This window comes from Salvelinus sp. IW2-2015, linkage group LG16 (genome assembly GCF_002910315.2).
Source record: "Salvelinus sp. IW2-2015 linkage group LG16, ASM291031v2, whole genome shotgun sequence".
In the NCBI taxonomy this organism is placed as follows: Eukaryota; Metazoa; Chordata; class Actinopteri; order Salmoniformes; family Salmonidae; genus Salvelinus; species Salvelinus sp. IW2-2015.
The window spans coordinates 28522746-28545048 of NC_036856.1; the positions used below are offsets into that span (position 1 = coordinate 28522746).

The window sequence follows — 22303 nt, forward strand, 5'->3', positions numbered from 1 at the left end:
TGGGTTGAGGTCAGGTGATTGTGGAGGCCAGGTCATCTGATGAAGCACTCCATCACTCTTCTTCTTGGTCAAATAGCCCTTACACAGCCTAGAGGTGTGTTGGGTCACTGTCCTGTTGAAAAACATATGATAGTCCCACTAAGCGCAAACCAGATGGGATGGCGTATCGCTGCAGAATTCTGTGGTAGCCATGCTGATTAAGTGTGCCTTGAATTCTAAGTTAAGCGCTGACAGTGTCACCAGCAAAGTGTAACAGTTAAACTTTAGTCCGTCCCCTCGCCCCGACCCGGGCGCGAACCAGGGACCCTCTGCACACACAGACAACAGTCACCCACGAAGCATCGTTACCCATCGCTCCACAAAAGCAGCGGCCCTTGCAGAGCAAGGGGAACCACTACTTCAAGGTCTCAAAGCGAGTGACGTCACCGATTGAAACGCTATTAGCGCGCACCACCGCTAACTAGCTAGCCATTTCACATCGGTTACAAAAGCACCCCCATACCATCACGCCTCCTCCTCCATGCTTCATGGTGGGAACCACACATGCGGAGATCATCCGTTCACCTACTCTGCGTCTTACAAAGACACGGCGGTTGGAACCAAAAATGTCAAATTTGGACTAATCTGACCAAAGGACAGATTTCCACCGGTCTAATGTCCATTGCTCATGTTTCTTGGCCCAAGCAMGTCTCTTGTTATTATTGGTGTCCTTTAGTAGTGGTTTCTTTGCAGCAAATCTGACCATGAAGGCCTGATTCACGCAGTCTCCTCTGAACAGTTGATGCTGAGATTTGTATGCTACTTGAACTATGTGAAGCATTTATTTGGGCTGCAATTTCTGAGGCTGGTAACTCTAATGAACTTATCCTCTGCAGCAGAGATAACTGAGTCTTCCTTTCCTGTGGCGGTCCTCATGAGAGACAGTTTCATCATAGCGTTTGATGGTTTTTGCGACTGCACTTGAAGAAACTTTAAAAGTTCTTGAAATTTTACAGATAGACTGACCTTCATGTCTTAAAGTAATGATGGACTGTCGTTTCTCTTTGCTTATTTGAGCTGTTTTTGCCATAATATGCACTTGGTCTTTTACCAAATAGGGCTATAATCTGTATACCACGCCTACCTTGTCACAACTTATTTCATAGTTTTTATCTATTACCTATTATTCTACAATGTAGAAAATAGTACAAATAAAGAAAAACCCTTGAATGAGTAGGTGTGTCCAAACCTTTGACAGGTACTGTACATATTTGATGCATTATTGATGAACTGCATTTTAATAGTGTTAATATGGAATAATGTGATGACATTACCTTTTCCAAATGATTACTATTTTCTCTCCATGATTGTGTTTTGAAACTTGTTTGAGAGAAATGTTTGCTCCTTGTTTTATATTGTATACATTTGTAGTACATGTTTTTACCAAGGTATTTATATTTAAAGTAATGAGAATAATGTGTAGAGAGACTGTCTAACCAAAAGGTTAGTATGAGTGATACGGGTGATTGATTGTTGTAATGGCCCTCAGCTACCATCTCTAGTCAAAGCTTGATTTCTGACTTGTAATGTTTGACAATCCGTAAATTAGGTGTGTTTGTCTGTGTATGTCAATCAATCAATCAATCAAGTTTATTTTATATAGCCCTTCGTACATCAGCTAATATCTCGAAGTGCTGTACAGAAACTCAGCCTAAAACCCCAAACAGCAAGCAATGCAGGTGTAGAAGCACGGTGGCTAGGAAAAACTCCCTAGAAAGGCCAAAATGTGCGTGTGTGTGTGTGTGGGTGTGTGTGTGTTTTGTGTGTGTGTGGCAGGGAATGATTACTTGATTAAGTTCCAATAATAAATAATATGCATTGTTTTGTAAACAACAGAAATAATAACGGGGTCTCATATGAAGCCATTGTGCTTTTATTTTTGTTTAGTATTCTATAGTTTTAAAAAGGGAGTATTTCCACAGTTGCTGAAAAACAACTGCATTTTAGTTTTTAAAATTATTATTTTAAGCATTTGAATAGAATATTTCGTCTTTTAATCATCTGATATTCTAATGTAACTCTTCTATATCTGTTAAACTAACAGAAGCTACATTTGAGTCCACTTACACCACCACCAAAAATACATTAGTTACAACTACATACTTCCTTCCTAACAGATCGTTCCAGGTTATGCAATCCTATGTGTTGACAACTGTCATTGTGTAATATTATTATTATACAAACCACACTGTGTACATGACAATGATTAATGCCATTAGGATAGACGATAACAATGTAATCCCTGCAGCACTCTCAAACCACTCCTGATCAAATTCCTCCTGGTTAGGCCTACCTGTCAATTTAATTTTCAGATAATGTATTACAGGCAAGAGATTTTTTTCAATGAACAATAAACACAATGAAATACATTTTTGACCTGTTTCATCTTTTGATACTTACAGTAGTTACCAATATGACTTTTTATTATTTCAATGAATGATCAGTTTATCGATCTGTTTTGAATGGGGTTCTCAGATCTGCACTTCTGCTTTCTCTTGGGAATGAGGATGCAACATAAAAGTTAATAAAGGTTAAATAAAATAAACAAATAAACATAAGAAAAGCCTATTGGAGGCCCTGATGGAGCGCAGGCCTAGTGGTGAACTGTCCCGGAGTGCCATCGTGTGGGCAGATAACGTTAATACAGGTTATTTCCTTGTAGATAGGCCTATTTACATGGCAAAACCAAAATATTGATCTTACTTCACTGACACTACTGTTATTTAGATATGTTTCTCTTCAAATAAAACGGAATTGTCTGTTTTTAATCCATATAGCAAATAATGCAGTCAAAGTTACCCGTGGTCCCGGCCACCCCCACAGGTGTTCAGGTGTGTCAATCATCCCAGTTGCTGGCTACGCATGTAGACAGGTAGCCTAACTGAGGTAATTAGCATGTTTCATCGTAGGTAGGCTATTTGACTGGTACTATTAAAATCATCACAGAGTTAATTGTCATCATCAAAAATAGTGACTAAAGTATTTTTAATAAAGACGTTGAGACACACTTCGGAGGGTCATCTCATCATGAAACACTAGACTATATCCGGAAGCAAGCCAAATATAAAGGGAGTAATCAAGTTTTCRCATGTAAATCCAGAGTTCTCCAATGCCTAGTATTAATTTGGGATTTCTTTGTTCATGTTGTTTGTACAGGAGTTCAAGTTGAGTAAATTTCGGAAGATAGTGTCTAAGCAGACAAAAGAGGAGCTCCCAAAAGCAGTCATGAAAGGTATGATGGTATGGCTTTTCTTCAGAATACCCACATGCCCTGGATTGCGAATGTCAGAGGAGGCTGGTGTGTGAAGCTATAAGAGGACATGGTCATTGTAATGGCTGGAATGGAATAAATGGAATKGAGTCAACATGTGGTTTTCATATGTTTGATGTGTTCAAAAACGTTCCATGAATGCCATTCCAGCCATTACAATGAGCCTGTCCTCTTATAGCTCCTCCCTCCAGCCTCCTCTGGTGAACGCTCCCTATTCAAAATCCATAACTTAATCCAGTCAATCAGATGGTCACAATCAGTCTGTAATGGAAATATTCCTTCAGTAGCCTGTCTCTCTATACCAGGAGTGACAGAGGAMGACTACATGAGAAAGATCAAGATGGTCCACTGTGTTGCCTGTGAAATTCACCTCCCTGCAGTCCTGTCTTCAACACTTTATTCCAGTTGTCCTTCACTTAACAGGTCTCAGCTCAAATGGTTTCAGGTCTACAACATTTACCAGTAAGAGAAGAATTTCTGTTCATAGAAAATATTGGTGATGTATATCCAGGGAGTGGATCCATTTGATATTGATGTATGGGAAGGAGGAGGAGCTGTTGAGTGAAGACCAGGAGGAAAGTAGCTCCAATGAAGCAGACCCAGATCAAGATGAGGCTTGGCACATTGCAGAGGAGGTACAACTGTAGGACTGTAGGGCTGAGAACAACATGTTTCACCTACTGTATGCTGTCCTCAGGTTTCTGTCAAAACAAAACAAGCAGTGTATGGATGCACTTAAAAGTAATTGTCAAGTGAAAGTCGCCCTTTTAAAAGTTAATATTCTTTTAACTAATGATGTTGTTGACTCACCCTATACTCATACTTGTGGCCAAAGCATAAATTGGARAAAACCCTCCCACATAAAACCCCCACCTCAAACTTGTATCTCAAATAGACCGTTTCAAAATGCTTGCCATTTCCTCGCATTAATATTCTTAATGACTGGTTTATGCCCACACCATTCTGTTGTTGGGGTACGCCCACACCATTCTGTTGTTGGGGTACGCCCACACCATTCCAACACAGAAAAGCTGCTTTTTAACATACTTAATGTGAAAACATTTGAAGGATACTATTTCACTAATTTTGTAATGAATTATAGGTCATATTTCATAGATATCTGGAAACACAGTACAGTTACTTTAAAGATAAGCTTGATTATGTTGTTGTCTATATCAATTCATATTTATAAGTGTGTGATTGCTTTGTGGTTCCAGGGAATCAAATTACTGGACACATTATTTTGTAATCTCTACAGAATATGCTGTCATGAAGTGGTGTGACTGACCATTCACCAAGTACCTGTATGGTATGTGTGGTTTCTTTAAGTAAAATTTTCAGATATTATGGCTTCTCTTCTTGTTGCCTTTACATTCAATGTCTTTCATAAACCACGTTTACATCCAACCATTTCATGCGGATGAATTACCTGACACAGGAAAAAAGTCACCACTGAGCTGATGGAAACTTGAAATGCAGAAAATGTGTTCGTTTGACAAGGTGGGATCATTTTGTCGGTAAAATTAATTACACGATGAAAACGCCTTTATGAACAAATATTGATATTATTGAGTACCACAGTATGAGTCATAATACCCATAAAACCTAGCGGTAAAACCCGTTAATGGTTCCAATCGTTTTTTCCCCCATTCACTTTACCGTCAGGGATTTTAGAACTACTTCATATAAGGTTTGACTTTCGTGTARGCTTACCCCGGCGTGATGTTTTGATAACAGCGCAAATCTCTCTCGGATAAGGTAACTTTTATCAATATATTTGCCTGTATTTACCCCTAAAAAATGAAATGCTAATTAGTCGCTATTGTGGCTATCACACAGAACTACACATCCTGTCGCAAGCTTAGATTTCATCCCTCTACCATTTGTAGTGAACTAGCTCTCCATCGATCTGAAGCAAGGATGGTTCTTTGCTATGTAGCGGATTGTAACCACTACTCCGATAAGCACACACGCATTTTATCATAGGGCAAGGGTATAGCTAGTTAGGCACCTTGGTTGGCTAGTTGGTTACATTAGCTAACGTTGCACCACAGATAGGTTTAGTTATAAAAACCTTTTGTTGCACAGTTTCCAAGGTTGGGTAGTTTACTTTCTAAATGTAATCCGTTACAGTTACTAGTTACCTGCCCAAAATTGTAATCATTAACGTAACTTTTGGATTACCCAAACTTAGTAATGTATTCTAATTACATTCAGTTACTTTTAGATTACTTTCCCCTTAAGAGGCATTAGAAGAAGACTAAAATGTATGTTACCAATTGAACCACATCTATTGCAGGATAAATCCATGTTAAAGTTTACATAGCTGGCCATATATGGATGTTCAATTTCACTTTATGGGTTGGTTATGTAGGCTTCTTCTAACCCATCGCTTTCTACTACATATAATAATATGATTAAATTAGACTTTGGTTTTTAATGTAAAGATATATCAGAATACCAGTCATTCCAATCAATGTTATACCCCTTGATCTTCAAGAATAGGACTTGGAAATATGGAAGTATAGATTAGCCAAATTGTTTTACCTGAGCATAACCTCAAAAGTAAGGACTTATTAGCCAGCCTTACTCTGTTGTTTATGATTTTGTTGTCATGGAGGACTGATTGGGCTCATTGATTCGAGTTGAAAATGAAAGCCATATGCTTCATTTGCTATAAGCCCATTGTTGAACTTTTTGTTGGTGACACTTTGATATCTTGATAATATGCAGCTGTTTAAAGGACTATTCAATAGATGAAACAATAACACAACGGTTGCCCTGCGTCTGTTTTGGTAAAAAGCTGAGGGATGGGCCTGGAGAAATGTAACTGCTCTCAGATTAATAGACAGAGCTATGTTATAACCATGTTATGAGGCAATACAGTGTTTATTTACATTTACAATGATTACAAACATCGGAGAAAAACATGCTTATATGTTGGGTTCTCATGGAGTGTGACAGTTGAACTAAGCTCATGGAGCCATTTATAAGTTATATTTTTCAAGAATCAAAGGATATATATAATTTATAAGTCCAAAAATGTATGTTGAAACTACATATTTCCCCTTTAAGTCTTTCAAAGGTGTGCGAGTTTGAACATGTGTCAATTAGGCCTATGGATGTAATTTTTTTATCAGCATGAATTAGATTGAGCAATAAAAAAAAAACTTTTATTCCATAGGCTGGGATCCGCACTGTGCAGCTTTTACAAGAGCGCATTTTTCACTGACTGTCCACTGGTTTCAAAAACAATGATTGATAGGCAGCTTAAATTTCTTGAATTCAACCATTACTGGGTTCAAATACACATTTAGATTTGTGAACATTCATCCACAACAACCACAATCCGTAAGGAGGAAATAGCTAAACGAGAGAGTAGCAGTGTGATTCATATCAATGCTCTATGTAGATAATAATAAGCGATATCTGTATCGCAGTAGGTTACACCACTGCTGTCATCCTTACCTCCAAGCGTTTATTCAAATTGGATAATCTTTGGAACCGACAGCAGTTGGACTGTACCCTACAACAGCCTATTCCTGCTCTTTTCCCACGATCCATCAACCCCATTTGGTATAGTGGTCTCTGACATCTGGTCAAACTCGCTCAGGTGGAACAAATGTAAATTTGCACAATTTTTCAATGCTGATTTGAATATTAAGTGTTAAAGATTTTTTTCGCTAACCTCCTTTCTGAATGTAAAAGTAATCCTCGAAGTAATCATCTAGCGTTATTACAATATTTGTGCTGGTAACCTAATGGATTACAGTAACAGATTTGTAATCCCTTACATGTAATACGTTACTCCCCAACCCTGACAGTTTCTCACCGTAGCGTAGACGGACTTTCCCTACAGGCGGTGACATGCTAGCAATTAGCACTAAATGGCTAACGTTGAATATCCTTTCCCTCGTGGACTAGTTAGCATGTCACCACCTGTGGGGTCTGAAAAGTCTGACTATACGAGCGATGAGCTCACGTAACCGTTAGCTAAATATTCCTGCCCTAGTGGGCTAACATTAGCTAGCATGTCACCTCGTGGAAAATGTACTACATGAACTGTGAGCTAACATTAACTAGCTGGCCAGCTAGCTCACAAAGGACTTGTGGACTCAATGTTTTACACAAACAGTTTTGTTCCACAAGTGCGTCTTTTGTACAATACTAATCAAATGACCTGTGAAGTCAATTATACATGTCAGCAGGGATGGAAATTAAGCTAGCCCGAGTCTAGTACTTTACAGACTGGGCTAGTATAAAATGTGCCAAACTAGCCTGACACTGCAAACATTTAGGACCTGAATGTAGAAATCGTGGTCTGCTGGGCTGTGCCCAAAATCCTACATCCCTGCATGTCATTCCCTTTCAGACAATCCCCCTATCACTGTTGGTCCTCCTCAGTAACCTCAAGGCTGAGGGTTATAACTTTCCTCTTGAGAATTAGAATTAGAAGTACAGTCATTTAACTCATCACAATACTTCTCCTCTTCGGGCAAATAGTACCCTAGACTGTTCTGATCATCTAGTTGAACATTCCAGATAATTCCTCAAATTCAAGCTGCTTCAATGGCATGAAAAACATTGCGTCAATATTGCCAAATCAACAATGTATACAATATACATCGTAATAAAATAATGAATAATAATGATATAAAATGGTAGTAAATAATAATACAATTTTTTTTTAAATAACAACAATAAAATGGTAACAGTCAATAGTAGAAATATAATAAATATAAAAGGCTAAACATGGACAATGAAACTATAACTAACTGTCACCCTCACCATTACATTAGTGCTACAACTACCATCATCATTGCTACTACTACTACTACCACCACCATCATAAAATTATTATAATTTCCATCACCCCTACTACCCATACTACTACTATTTGTAATAATCACAATAATAACAATAATAGTAATAACAACAATAATAMGTAAGTTACTGCTTACAATGCAGATGTTGTTATTAAGTGTCCCTCAGGCTATGGCAGGAAAATACTTATTTGGCTGCAAGAGGAGCTGTTGCTCCTTCGCCCATGAGTATTTTTTGTTTTTCCTCTGGGTATAATAAGTTAAGAAATTATCTGTCTGTCTCTCTCTCTCTCTCTCGCATGAGGGAGAGATACAGAGAGCGAGAGAGATCATTTTTTAAACTTATTATACGCAGAGGAAAAACAAAAAATACTCATGGGCAAAGGAGCCTTTTGCTTTCTTGTTGGCAGTTAATTTGAAATGTTGTCATTTAAATGTTGTCAGTTGTTTTGATTTGAGTTAATCATTCCACTTAAACTGGCTGGTTAGTTGGCTAACATACATACTGTGCAGATATATCTACAAATTTGCCTGGCTAAATAGTATAGTTTGAGAAGAAGTGGCATGATGCTGTGCTATGACATTTGAAAATGACCTGGTATAAGGTCAAAATGAGTTAAGCGGAAGCATCTGCTAACTACTTTAATTAATGCAAATACACAGGCAGCTTCCATTTTCCATTGGAAAAGAAAACCGTCCCTACATTTACTATAAAAGGAATCTCCACACAACAAAGAAATAATTTAAACATCACATACATAAATTCATATTATGCCCATGATAAAATAAAATGTGAATTGTGTTGTACTACTGAATGAAATTGTGAGGAGATGCACTCAGACCAGCTTTTGTGATTGAACTTAGGTACAGGCAGGGATGACTGGGGCCTTCAGGAGGTAAAACACACGGTGTAAGAAATTATTTGAACATCACAGATATAAATTCCCAATGTGCCCATGATAATTTTAACAACATGACTTTAGTTGGCTGCTTTGAGCAATCTAACATAACCTATTCTGGGAGCCTACTGTGTTTGTATGAACTATGTGGAATATTTTTTGACCATTGGCTTCCCTGAAAACAGGTACTGACAGGAGGCAAGACGAGAACGCTGATCCAGTGCACTCAGGATCCCAGACCCTGTGACTTAAAGCCCTGACCACTGCACATCCTTCCCTGTAGCCATTTTTAATGCCTTGATGTCCTTATTGTTATCTGTGCCCCACTTTACAGACAACACTCCATCCAACGACTGTAAACACCTTGAAATGCATTCATTCTAAGAAATGTGCTATATAAATAAAGTTTGATTTGATTGATGACATTACAGCTATAGAATATTTAATAAACTGTCATTTTCACATGAGGATAAGTGCAGTTTTTCCATAAACTTGTAATTGATAACTTGGGAATGCATGTAGCACATTGAATAAATACTGTGCCTTTGAAGATTTGTCTCTGGTCATGAAACTACAATACAGGCTGGATGTCTAAACAAAGTCAATTCTGAATGTCAATAGATTTTTAGATKAATTATTATCAATGACAAAATTCTAGAACTGAGTTATCACTCATTGAAGTCTGGTATTTGGGGTAATCTGATTAATGATTATACAGTATAATTTATTATTAAGTGGCTCTTTCCTTGTAGAATGTTGACAGCTGATTAGAAAGCATTGTATTGCTAAGATGCTCAAACTTAACTTAATAGCTACACTCTCCGACACAGGATAAACTTTATCCCTCATTCTGGCCCTGACCAAACTGGTAAGTTGCCCCTCACTATAGCTGCACTTTTCCACATGGCCAGACTTATAGTGGTCTTCTCCTCTTTAATGTTCTTATGCTCATCCTTGAAAAATGCCATAAGGTCTGAAATAGACACCAAAGTCTACATACTGTACAAAACTCACCTTGTCTGAGAGAATTACATGGCTATCAAAACGCCACGCCCGGTTAAGCCTACATGAAACACAGACTTTATATGAAGTACTTCTAAAATTCGAGATGCGAAAATGAATGGGAAGAAAACGATTGGAACCATTACCGGGTTTTACCGCTAGGTTTTATGGGTATTATGACTCGTCCACTGTGCCAGTGTAACGGATGTGAAATGACTAGCTAGTTAGCGGTGGTGCGCGCTAATAGCGTTTCAATCGGTTACGTCACTCGCTTTGAGACCTTGAAGTAGTGGTTCCCCTTGCTCTGCAAGGGCCGCGGCCTTTGTGGAGCGATGGGTAACGATGCTTCATGGGTGACTGTTGTTGATGTGTGCAGAGGGTCCCTGGTTCGCGCCCGGGGCGAGGCAAGGGGACGGTCTAAAGTTAAACTGTTACATTGAGTGCCGTGACCCGGATCACTGGTTGCTGCGGAAAAGGAGGAGGTCGAAAGGGGGGTGAGTGTAACGGATGTGAAATGGCTAGCTAGTTAGCGGTTGTGCGCGCTAATAGCGTTTCAATCGGTTACGTCACTCGCTTTGAGACCTTGAAGTAGTGGTTCCCCTTGCTCTGCAAGGGCCGCGGCCTTTGTGGAGCGATGGGTAACGATGCTTCATGGGTGACTGTTGTTGATGTGTGCAGAGGGTCTAATCTCATAATGTAGGTCGCCAACCCGCATTGTATCTGCGAGATGTTCGCTAGAGCGCATGTGCCAAGATCAGAGTGGGCCCATTTTCTATATAACGCAACGCAACAGTTTTTGTGACAAAACCATCAGTAGAGTTGAAAATACGATCAAAACCCATTTAACTTGTATTTTTCATTCGGTACATGGGAATTTAACGGCAAAAGTTATTTTTATGTGCTCTACGTCAGCATGCACAGTCTTTTATCCGCATAAAGTCAGTTTGATGGAAAACATCTCGAGGGGGGGGGGGGGATGCACATATTGTTTTATGCAGAATTTAGAATATTTGCATGAAAATTTGTCGCAAATATACTATACAACTTGATACAGGTTATGGTGAAGTGTTAAATATGGGTGGGAGGAGCTATAGGATGACAGACTCATTATAATGGCTGGAATGGAATAAATGTAATGGAGTCAAACATTGGTTTTCATATGTTTGTGTTTGATACCATTCCATTTATTCCATTCCTCCTATAGCTCCTCCTACCAGCCTCCTCTGGTAGGCAGATGACTTTGACCTAGACTGACAGTGTGTTTGTTATGACTCCTCTCCTATCAGGTTGACCAGGGAAACACACTGCCTAGAGTCCAGCCCATTATTTCCTTGAAATCAAAGAATAGGAATAACCTTGTCCTTGGTCACAAACATTCAATGTACTCTTCCATCATGGAAGACTCCTGCCATGTTGTCCATTTGTGAGGTGGTCGTTGACCATACCGATGGCCTTCAACTCATCCTGTGTGGCCTGGGGACAGAGACAGCATGTCCAGTGTTAAAGGGTACTTTAAGGTTTACTGGCAGCTCAAACTGTGGCTCGGCAGTCTAATAGGTCTACAGAGGTTGACATGTCCAACAAGGAAACCATGTTATTGTTTTAATGACATGGTATGCATGGAGGAATCACTGACTGCTCAGTGTGGAATGTGATTGGACAGGGTCTGTGGTTGCACACCTATTTGACCTGAACAGTGAGGAATACGAGAATGTAGTGGTTTTATGTCATGGGGCTTTTACATGTGGAGTTTCCGGGACACAGGTTAATACTAGTCCTAGACTAAAAACTATTTCTATGCAGATTCTCCATTGAGCAGGTGTTTTTAGTCTAGGACTAGGCTGTTAACAGGAAGTGTGATAATATGTAGTTGTGTATTTTGTTTGAGTCCCAAATACTATAGCACACTATTCCCTTTATTGTACTATGGACCCTGGTCAAAGTAGTGCACTATAAAGGGAGAAGCTAGAGTGATGGCTTGGTTGTGAAGGGGAATTTGGATGAGTGTATGACCTGTTACGTCATCTCTGCCCGGAGATACAGGGAGTAGATCTCCAGCGATAGCACTTTGATTAAAATKATGTTTTAATGATTTCTGTAGGGCATCTTTCTCYCCCCCTCTGTGCGAACCCCTATCCCCTTCACCTTCCCTCTTTCCCCTACAAATTAAGACGTAGAGTAATTTGAAAACATTTAGTGATGAAACTCTCTAGCTACTTCCTAAATGGCATCCTATTCCCTTTATAGTGCACTACTTTTGACCAGAACCCTATGAGCCATTGCCAAAAGTCGTGCCTTAAAAAAGGAATAGGGTGCCATTTGGAACACACTATCTACTCTCTATGAAGTCTACTAATTACCGCAGTGTGAACCTCGCATGGGCACCATGGGCACCCGCGGTATGTTGGTTGGCAGCTTTGATGTCTCCAGTCTGCTGCCTTCCTGGCCAAAGCGCCTGATAGTTTAGGGCCAAAGATCGTCCTGATTGGCTATAATTGGGACAGCTTGTTTTAGAAAAAGGGCATCGGATGACTTTGACAGCTGTGTCGCCCTGTCAATGCCCCTAGTCACTGCTAACCACCCACTCCCTCACTCCTCGTCTTCCGATTGCGTGCCCAGGGGCATCATGGGTAGCCGTGTCACTTATTAAGGAGACTGTGGCTGTAAAGTGACAGATGTCCTGATATAATCTGGCTGCCTCTTTGGCCTCTGTCTGTCTAGTTAGTACACATGGTTTAGGAGTTTGTGGGGACTAGCAGACAGACCAGGGTGCTGTTGTMTAATAACTGTACATTTTTGGGGAGAGCCGGCCCTTCCTTTTGCGAGGTGGGTTCAGTGACAGACTCAGAGCACTTCATCTCTTTGCAGTGTTGGGGAGTAGTGAACTACATGTAGCTCAACTAGTAATTGATCTACATTTTGCAGTAGCTTGGTGGTAGCTCAACTCAATTCTAATCAGTAGTTAATAATTTCTTTAGCATGTAGTGGTATAGGTAACTACTGAAACTACTTTCTTTGCGAAAATATGGGTGAAGGAGGCAACAATTTCCTTTTTTTCTCAGAATGGCGTAATTCTCATTTAAACATAATTTTTGTATTATAGGCATATTTACTATTTTACTTTTTATTTTGTTTACATGGCCCCAAAGGGATGACAAGATGGCGCCGATAGAGATGGCAGCTTCGCTTCAAGTCCTTAGGAAACTGTGCAGTATTTCGTTTTTTATGTATTATTTCTTACATTGTTAGCCCAGAAAAACTTTACATACAGCCGGGAAGAACTATTGGATATCAGAGAGACATCAACTTACCAGCACAACCAGCACTACGACCAGGAATACGACTTTCCCACAGCGGATCCTTTGTCTGCACCTCCCAGGGCAATTGAACTTTTTCCAGAGGCTGACCCAAAACAACGCCGGAGGAGGAGAGGGTGCTGGAGCGGTCTTCTAGTGAGGCATCGGATGCGCGCATACCACCCACCGCTTCCGAGTATATTACTCGCTAATGTCTAATCCCTAGTTAACAAAGTCGACGAAATTAGGGAAACTGTTGCTTTCCCAAGAGATATCCGGGATTGTAACATACTCTGTTTCACAGAGACATGGCTTGCTGTGGACATGCTGTCGGAGTCCGTACAGCCATCGCGCCGACAGGAACAAGCATCTCTCTGGTAAGAAGAAGGGCGGGGGTGTATGTTTCATGATTAACACCTCATGGTGTAATTGGAACAACATACAAGAACTCAAGTGCTTTTGGTCACCAGAACTAGAATTCCTCACAATCAAATGCCGACCGTATTATCTCCCACGAGAACTCTCTTCGGTTATCGTCACAGCTGTGTATATCGCCCCGCAAGCGGATACCAAGACGGCCATCAAGGAACTTCGCTGGACTTTATGCAAACTGGAAACCATATATCCTGAGGTTGAATTTATTGTAGCTGGGGATTTTAACAAAGCTAATCTAAGAACAAGGCTACCTAAATTCTATCAGCATATCGATTGCAGTAYGTGAGTGAGTAACACACTTGACCACTGCTACTCTAACTTCCACGATGCATACAAGGCCCTCCCTCACCCTCCTTTTGGCAAATCTGACCATGACTCCATCTTGTTGCTCACCTCCTATAGGCAGAAACTAAAACAGGAAGCGCCCGTGCTTTGGTCTATCCAACGCTGGTCTGACCAATCTAATTCCACGCTTCAAGATTGCTTCGATCACGTGGACTGGGATATGTTCCTGGTAGCCTCAGACAATAACATTGACTTATACAGTGGGGCAAAAAAGTATTTAGTCAGCCACCAATTGTGCAAGTTCTCCCACTTAAAAAGATGAGAGAGGCCTGTAATTTTCATCATAGATACACTTCAACTATGACAGACAAAATGAGAAAAGAAAATCCAGAAAATCACATTGTAGGATTTTTAATTTATTTATTTGCAAATGATGGTGGAAAATAAGTATTTGGTCAATAACAAAAGTTTATCTCAATACTTTGTTATATACCCTTTGTTGGCAATGACAGAGGTCAAACGTTTTCTGTAAGTCTTCACAAGGTTTTCACACACTGTTGCTGGTATTTTGGCCCATTCCTCCATGCAGATCTCCTCTAGAGCAGTGATGTTTTGGGCTGTTGCTGAGCAACACGGACTTTCAACTCCCTCCAAAGATTTTCTATGGGGTTGAGATCTGGAGACTGGCTAGGCCACTCCAGGACCTTGAAATCTCTTACGAAGCCACTCCTTCGTTGCCCGGACGGTGTGTTGGGATCATTGTCATGCTGTAAGACCCAGCACGTTTCATCTTCAATGCCCTTGCTGATGGAAGGAGGTTTTCACTCAAAATTTCACGATACATGGCCATTCATTCTGTCCTTTACACGGATCAGTCGTCCTGGTCCCTTTGCAGAAAAACAGCCCAAAGCATGATGTTCCACCCCCATGCTTCACAGTAGGTATGGTGATCTTTGGATGCAACTCACCATGCTTTGTCCTCCAAACACGACGAGTTGAGTTTTTTACCAAAAAGTTCTATTGGTTTCATCTGACCATATGACATTCTCCCAATCTTCTTCTGGATCATCCAAATGCTCTCTAGCAAACTTCAGACGGGCCTGGACATGTACTGGCTAAGCAGGAGGACACGTCTGGCACTGCAGGATTTGAGTCCCTGGCGGCGTAGTGTGTTACTGATGGTAGGCTTTGTTACTTTGGTCCCAGCCTCTTGCAGGTCATTCACTAGGTCCCACCGTGTGGGGTCTGGGATTTTTGCTCACCGTTCTTGTGATCATTTTGACCCCACGGGGTGAGATCTTGCGTGGAGCCCAGATCGAGGGAGAGTATCAGTGGTCGTGTTAGTCTTTCATTTCCTAATAATGCTCCCACAGTTGATTTCTTAAACCAAGCTGCTTACCTATTGCAGATTCAGTCTTCCCAGCCTGGTGCAGGTCTACAATTTTGTTTCTGGTGTCCTTTGACAGCTCTTTGGTCTTGGCCATAGTGGAGTTTGGAGTTGACTGTTTGAGGTTGTGGACAGGAGTCTTTATACTGATAACAAGTTCAAACAGGTGCCATTAATACAGGTAACGAGTGGAGGACAGAGGAGCCTCTTAAAGAAGAAGTTACAGGTCTGTGAGAGCCAGAAATCTTGCTTGTTTGTAGGTGACCAAATACTTATTTTCCACCATAATTTGCAAATAAATTAATTTAAAATCCTACAATGTGATTTTCTGGATTTTTTTCCCTCATTTTGTCTGTCATAGTTGAAGTGTACCTATGATGAAAATTACAGGCCTCTCATCTTTTTAAGTGGGAGAACTTGCACAATTGGTGGCTGACTAAATACTTTTTTGCCCCACTGTACGCTGACTCGGTGAGCGAATTTATAAGGAAGTGTATAGGAGATGTTGTAACCACTGTGAATATTAAAACCTTCACTAACCAGAAACCGTGGATTGATGGCAGCATTCGCGCAAAACTGAAAGCACATACCACCACATTTAATGGAAACATGACCGTATACAAACAGTGTAGTTATTCCCTCCGTATGTCACGACTTCTGCCGAAGTTTGTTCCCCTGCCTGTTCGGGCGGTGCTCCGCGGTCGTCGTCACCGGGCTGCTAGCCGCCACCGATCCCTTTTTCGTTGTCTGTTGGTTGTGTCTTGTTAGTTTCACCTGTGTCCTGTTGTATGTGTTTGATGAGCTTCCTTATTTATATTATGTGTCCCCGCCCTTGTTTTGTGCGGGAGAGTTTTGTGTTACGTGTGTGTAAGGTAGAGGTGTTTATGTTCTGGACCTGGCACCCTGTGTTTTGGGTGGTCCAATTTATTTAACCGTACCCTGTGTTTGGGCTTGTGGTTTTTTCTGTGTGCCGTATTAAAGTGCACCTTTTTTCCCTGTGGAACTCTCTGCACCTGATTCCTTCCTCACCAGCCTAGTCCCGCGTGACACCGTAAAGCAATCAAACAAGCAAAGTGTCAGTATAGAGACAAAGTGAAGTTGCAATTCAACGGCTAAAACACAAGATATGTGGCAGGGTCCACAGACAATCACAGATTACAAAAAGAAAACCAGCCCCGTCGCGGACCAGGATGTCTTGCTCCCAGACATATTAAACAGCGTCTTTGCGCGCTTTGAGGACAACACAGTGCCACTGACACGGCCCGCTACCAAAGATTGTGGGCTCTCCTTCTCCGTAGCCGACGTGAGTAAAACATTTAAACGTGTTAACCCTCGCAAGGCTGCCGGCCCAGACGGCATCCCTAGCTGTGTCCTCATAGCATGCACAGACCAGCTGGCTGGTGTGTTGACAGACATATTCAATCAATCCCTATCCCAGTCTGCTGTCCCCACATAAGTCAAGATGGCCACTATTGTTCCTGTTCCCAAGAAAGCTAAGGTAACTGAAGTAAATGACTATTGCCCCGTAGCAATCACTTCTGTCATCATGAAGTGCTTTGAGAGACTAGTCAAGGATCATATCACCTTCACCCTACCTGTCACCGTAAACCCACTCCAATTTGCTTACCGCCCCAATAGGTCCACAGACGATGCAATCGCCATCACACTGCACATTGCCCTATCCCATCTGGACAAGAGGAATACCTATGTAAGAATGCTGTTCATTGACTACAGCTCAGCATTCAACACCATAGTACCCTCCAAACTCATCATTAATCTTGAGGCCCTGGGTCTCGACCCCCCCTGTGCAACTGGGTCCTGGACTTCCTGATGGGCCACTCCCAGGTGGTGAAGGGAGAAAACAACATCTCCACTCTGCTGATCCTCAACACTAGGGCCACACAAGGGTGCATTCTCAGCCCTCTCCTGTACTTCCTGTTCACCCACGACTGTGTGGTCTTACACGCCTCCAACTCAATCATCAAGATTACAGACGACACTACAGTGGTAGGCTTGATCACCAACAATGACGAGACAGCCTACAGGGAGGAGGTGAGGGCCCTCTAAGTGTTGTGTCAGGAAAATAACCTCTTACTCAATGTCAGCAAAACAAAAGAGATGATCGTGGACTTCAGGAAACAGCAAAGGGAGCATCCCCCTATCCACATCGATGGGACAGCAGTGGAGAAGGTGGAAAGTTTTAAGTTCCTCGTGTACATATCACTGACGAACTGAAATGGTTCACGCACACAGACAGTGTGGTGAAGAAGGCACAACAGTGCACAACAGTGCCTCTTCAACCTCAGGAGGCTGAAAAAATGTGGCTTGTCACCAAAAACCCTCACTAACTTTTACAGGTGCACAATTGAGAGCATCCTGTCGGGCTGTATCACTGCCTGGTACGGTAACTGCACTGCCCACAACCGCAGGGCTCACCAGAGGGTGGTGAGGTCTGCACAACTCATCACCAGGGGCAAACTACCTGCCCTCCAGGACACTTAGAACACCTGATGTCACAGGAAGGCAAAAAAGATCATCAAGGACAATAACCACCCGAGCCACTACCTGTTCACTCCGCTTCCATCCAGAAGGCGAGGTCAGTACAGGTGCATCAAAGCTGGGACAGAGAGATTGAAAAACAGCTTTTATCTCAAGGCCATCAGATTGTTAAACAGCCACCACTAGTACAGAGAGGTGGCTGCCTACCTACGGACTCAATATCATTGGCCACTTGAATGAATGGAACACTAGTCACTTTAACAATACCACTTCAAATGTTTACATATCTCACATTACTCTTCTCATATGTTTATGCTGTATACTGTATCCTTCACTGTCTATTCTTCACTATCTACTGCATCTTAGCCACTCTGTCACTGCTCATCAATATATTTTATACTTATATATTCTCATCCCATTCCTTTACTAGATTGTGTGTATTAGGTTTGTTGTGGAATTTGTTAGATATTAGGTTTTGTTGTGGAATTGTTAGATATTACCTGTTAGATACTGCTGCACTGTCAGATCAAGAAGCATAAGCATTTCGCTACACTCGCAATGACATCTGCTAACCATGTGTATGTGACCAATACAATTTTATTTTATTTTATTTGATCTGTTCTTGCAAATTAATAGTCCGCCCCAACATTTCAGATTTACATACAGTTGAAGTCTGAAGTTTACATGCACCTTAGCCAAATACATTTAAACTCAGTTTTTCACAATTCCTGAAATGTAATCGAAGTAAAAATTCCCTGTCTTAGGTCAGTTAGGATCACCACTTTATTTTAAGAATGTGAAATGTAGAGACAATGATTGATTTCAGATTTCAGATCACATTCCCAGCGGGTCAGAAGTTTACATCCACTCAATTAGTATTTGGTAGCATTGACTTTAAATTGTTTAACTTGGGTCAAATGTTTCGGGTAGCCTTCCACAAGCTTCCCACAATAAGTTGGGTGAAGTTTGGCCCATTCCTCTTGACAGAGATGGTGTAACCTAGTCAGGTTTGTAGGCCTCCTTGCTCGCACATGCTTTTTCAGTTCTGCCCACATATTTTCTATAGGATTGAGGTCAGGGCTTTGTGATGGCCACTCCAATAGCTTGACTTTGTTGTCCTTAAGCCATTTTTCCACAACTTTGGAAGCATGCTTGGGGTCATTGTCCATTTGGAAGACCCATTTTTGACCAAGCTTTAACTTCCTGACTGATGTCTTGAGATGTTGCTTCAATTTATCCACATAATTTTCCCTGTCTCTTATACACATCTAGATGTGTATAAGAGACAGCCCAGCACCTTCACAAGGTCCTTTGCTGTTGTTCTGGGATTGAATTGCACTTTTCGCACCAAAGTACGTTCATCTCTAGGAGACAACACTGCTCCTTCCTGAGCTGTATGGCGGCTGGTGTTAATACTTGCGTACTATTGTTTGTACAGATGAACGTGGTACCTTCAGGTGTTTGGAAATTGCTCCCAAGGATGAACCAGACTTGTGGAGGTCTACAATTTTTTTTCTGAGGTCTTGGCTGATTTCTTTTGATTTTCCCATGATGTCAAGCAAAGAGGCACTGAGTTTGAAGGTACACCTCCAATTGACTCAAATGATGTCAATTAGCCTATCAGAAGCTTCTAAAGCCATGGCATCATTTTCTGTAATTTTCCAAGGCACATTCAACTTAGTGTATGTAATCTTCTGACCCAGTGGAATTGTGATACAGTGAATTATAAGTGAAATAATCTGTCTGTAAACAATTGTTGGAAGTATTACTTGTGTCATGCAAAAAGTATATGTCCTAACCGACTTGCCAAAACTATAATTTGTTAACAAAACATTTGTGGAGTGGTTGAAAAACGAGTTTTAATGACTCCAACCTAAGTGTATGTAAACTTCCGACTTCAACTGTATGATACTATTTCATGAGGTAGTTTGGATGTAGTGAACAACTTTTTAAAAGCAACTTTAGTTAAATAAATGTTACTTTTCGTAGGCGTAGCTTTAGCGTATCTTAACTTCTTTGAGTGTGAAGTAATTAGTAGCTTGGTAAAGTTTTTTCAGTGTAGCTTCCAACACTGTCTCTCCCAAAGAGCACCCTATCCCCTATATATTGTACACTACTTTTGACCAGAGTCCATAGATAGTGCACTATGTAGAGAATAGGGTGCCATGTGGGATGTAGCCATTACCCCCAGATTGGGAGATGTATCCCCTCTCTCTTCTCTTCTCTCCCCTGTGGTGCAGACCTTGACTTTCAGGGGTTCACTGCTATTGAAGTACACTACATGACCAAAAGTATTTGGACACCTGCTCGTCGAACATCTCTTTCCAAAACCGTGGGCATTAATATGGAGTTGGTCCCCCCTTTGCTGCTATAACAGCCTCCACTCTTCTGGGAAGGCTTTCCACTAGATGTTGGAACATTGCTGGCGGGACTTGCTTCCATTCAGCCACTAGAGCATTAGTAAGGTAGGGCATGGATGTTGGGCAATTAGGCCTGGCTCGCAGTCGGCATTTCAATTCATCCCAAAGGTGTTCGATGGGGTTGAGGTCAGGGCTCTGTGCAGGCCAGTCAAGTTCTTCCACATCAATCTCGACAAACATTTCTGCATGGACCTTGCTTTGTGTACGGGGGCATTGTCATGCTGTAACAGGAAAGGGCCTTCCCCAAACTGTTACCACAAAGTTGGAAGCATAAAATTGTCTAGAATGTCATTGAATTCTGTAGTGTTAAGATTTCCCTTCACTGGAGCTAAGGGGCCTAGCACGAACCATGAAAAACTGCCCAAGACTATTGTTCCTCCTCCACAAAACTTGGCACTATGCATTCAGGCAGGTAGTGTTCTACTGGCATCTGCCAAACTCAGATTCATCCGTCGGACTGCCAGATGGTGAAGTGTGATTCAAAACTCCAGAGAATGCATTTTTACTGCTCCAGAGTCCAATGGTGGTGACCTTTACAACACTCCAGCTGACGCTTGGCATTGTGCATGGTGATCTTAGGCTTGTGTGCGGCTGCTCGGCCATGGAAACCCATTTCAAGAAGCTCCCGACGAACAGTTATTGTGCTGATGTTATTTCCAGAGGCAACTGAACTTACAGTTGACTGGGCCAGCTTTAGCAGGGTTGAAATTTGACGAACTGACTTGTTGGAAAGGTTCCCTTCTATGCCACATTAAAAGTCGTTGAGTTCTTCAGTACGGGCCATTCTACTGCCAATGTTTTTGCTATGGAAATTGCATGGCTGTTTGCTCGATTTGATACACCTGTCAGCGTCGGGTTTGGCTGAAATAACCAAATACACTAATTTGAAGGGGTGTCCACATACTGTTGATCATGTAGTGTATTTATCAATCTAAATTTGGGCTGTGTGTTGCCCCCTGCATGACACGGGATAAATTAGGGTTTGGGTCCTGAGGTAGGCTATGTCTCCCATCCCCCCCCTATGTCTCCCCCCCCCCTCAACCAGCCTAGGAGATTCAGATTCAGCCTAGGAGATTCTTTTTAGCTTCTTTCACTAGTAAAATTATCAAGGACCTTGCGAGCCCCCAGCCTGGTCTCATAGACTAGACTGAAATGTACACTACCGTTCAAAAGTTTGGGGTCACTTAGACATTTCTTTGTTTTGAAAGAAAATAAATAAMAAAATTGCCCATTAAAATAACATCAAATTGATCAGAAATACAGTGTAGACATGGTTAATGTTGTTAATGACTATTGTAGATGGAAACGGCTGATTTTCAATGGAATATCTACATAGGTCCATTATCAGCAACCATCACTCCTGTGTTCCAATGGCACGTTGTGTTAGCTAATCCAAGTTTATCATTTTAAAAGGTTAATTGATCATTAGAAAACCCTTTGCAATTATGTTAGCACAGCTGAAAACTGTTGTTCTGATTAAAGAAGCAATAAAACTGGCCTTCTTAAGACTAGTATCTCCCGGGTGGCGCAGTGGTCTAGGGCACTGCATCGCAGTGCTAGCTGCGCCACCAGAGTCTCTGGGTTCGCGCCCAGGCTGGGCTGGGTTCGCGCCCAGGCTTTGTCGCAGCCGGCCGCAACCGGGAGATCCGTGGGGCGATGCACAATTGGCATGGCGTCGTCCGGGTTAGGGAGGGTTTGGCCGGTAGGGAGGGTTTGGCCGGTAGGGATATCCTTGTCTCAGTATGTAAAAAATAAATAATAATAAATGTAATAAAATGTATGCACTCTACTGTAAGTCGCTCTGGATAAGAGCGTCTGCTAAATGACTAAAATGTAAATGTAAAAATGTAGTTGAGTATCTGGAATATCAGCATTTGTGGGTTTGATTACAGGCTCAAAATGGCCAGAAACATAGAGCTTTCTTCTGAAACTCGTCAGTCTATTCTT

General features: G+C 41.5%; 1 long non-coding RNA gene across 1 annotated transcript; it reads left to right on the forward strand.

The window, feature by feature from the left end:
* The first annotated feature begins 4929 nt into the window (after positions 1-4929).
* LOC111976142 (uncharacterized) lies at positions 4930-9582 on the forward strand. Its single transcript, XR_002878890.3, has 2 exons — positions 4930-5068; positions 9218-9582. It is a non-coding gene; the product is annotated as an uncharacterized lncRNA (long non-coding RNA).
* The last annotated feature ends 12721 nt before the right edge of the window (positions 9583-22303 follow it).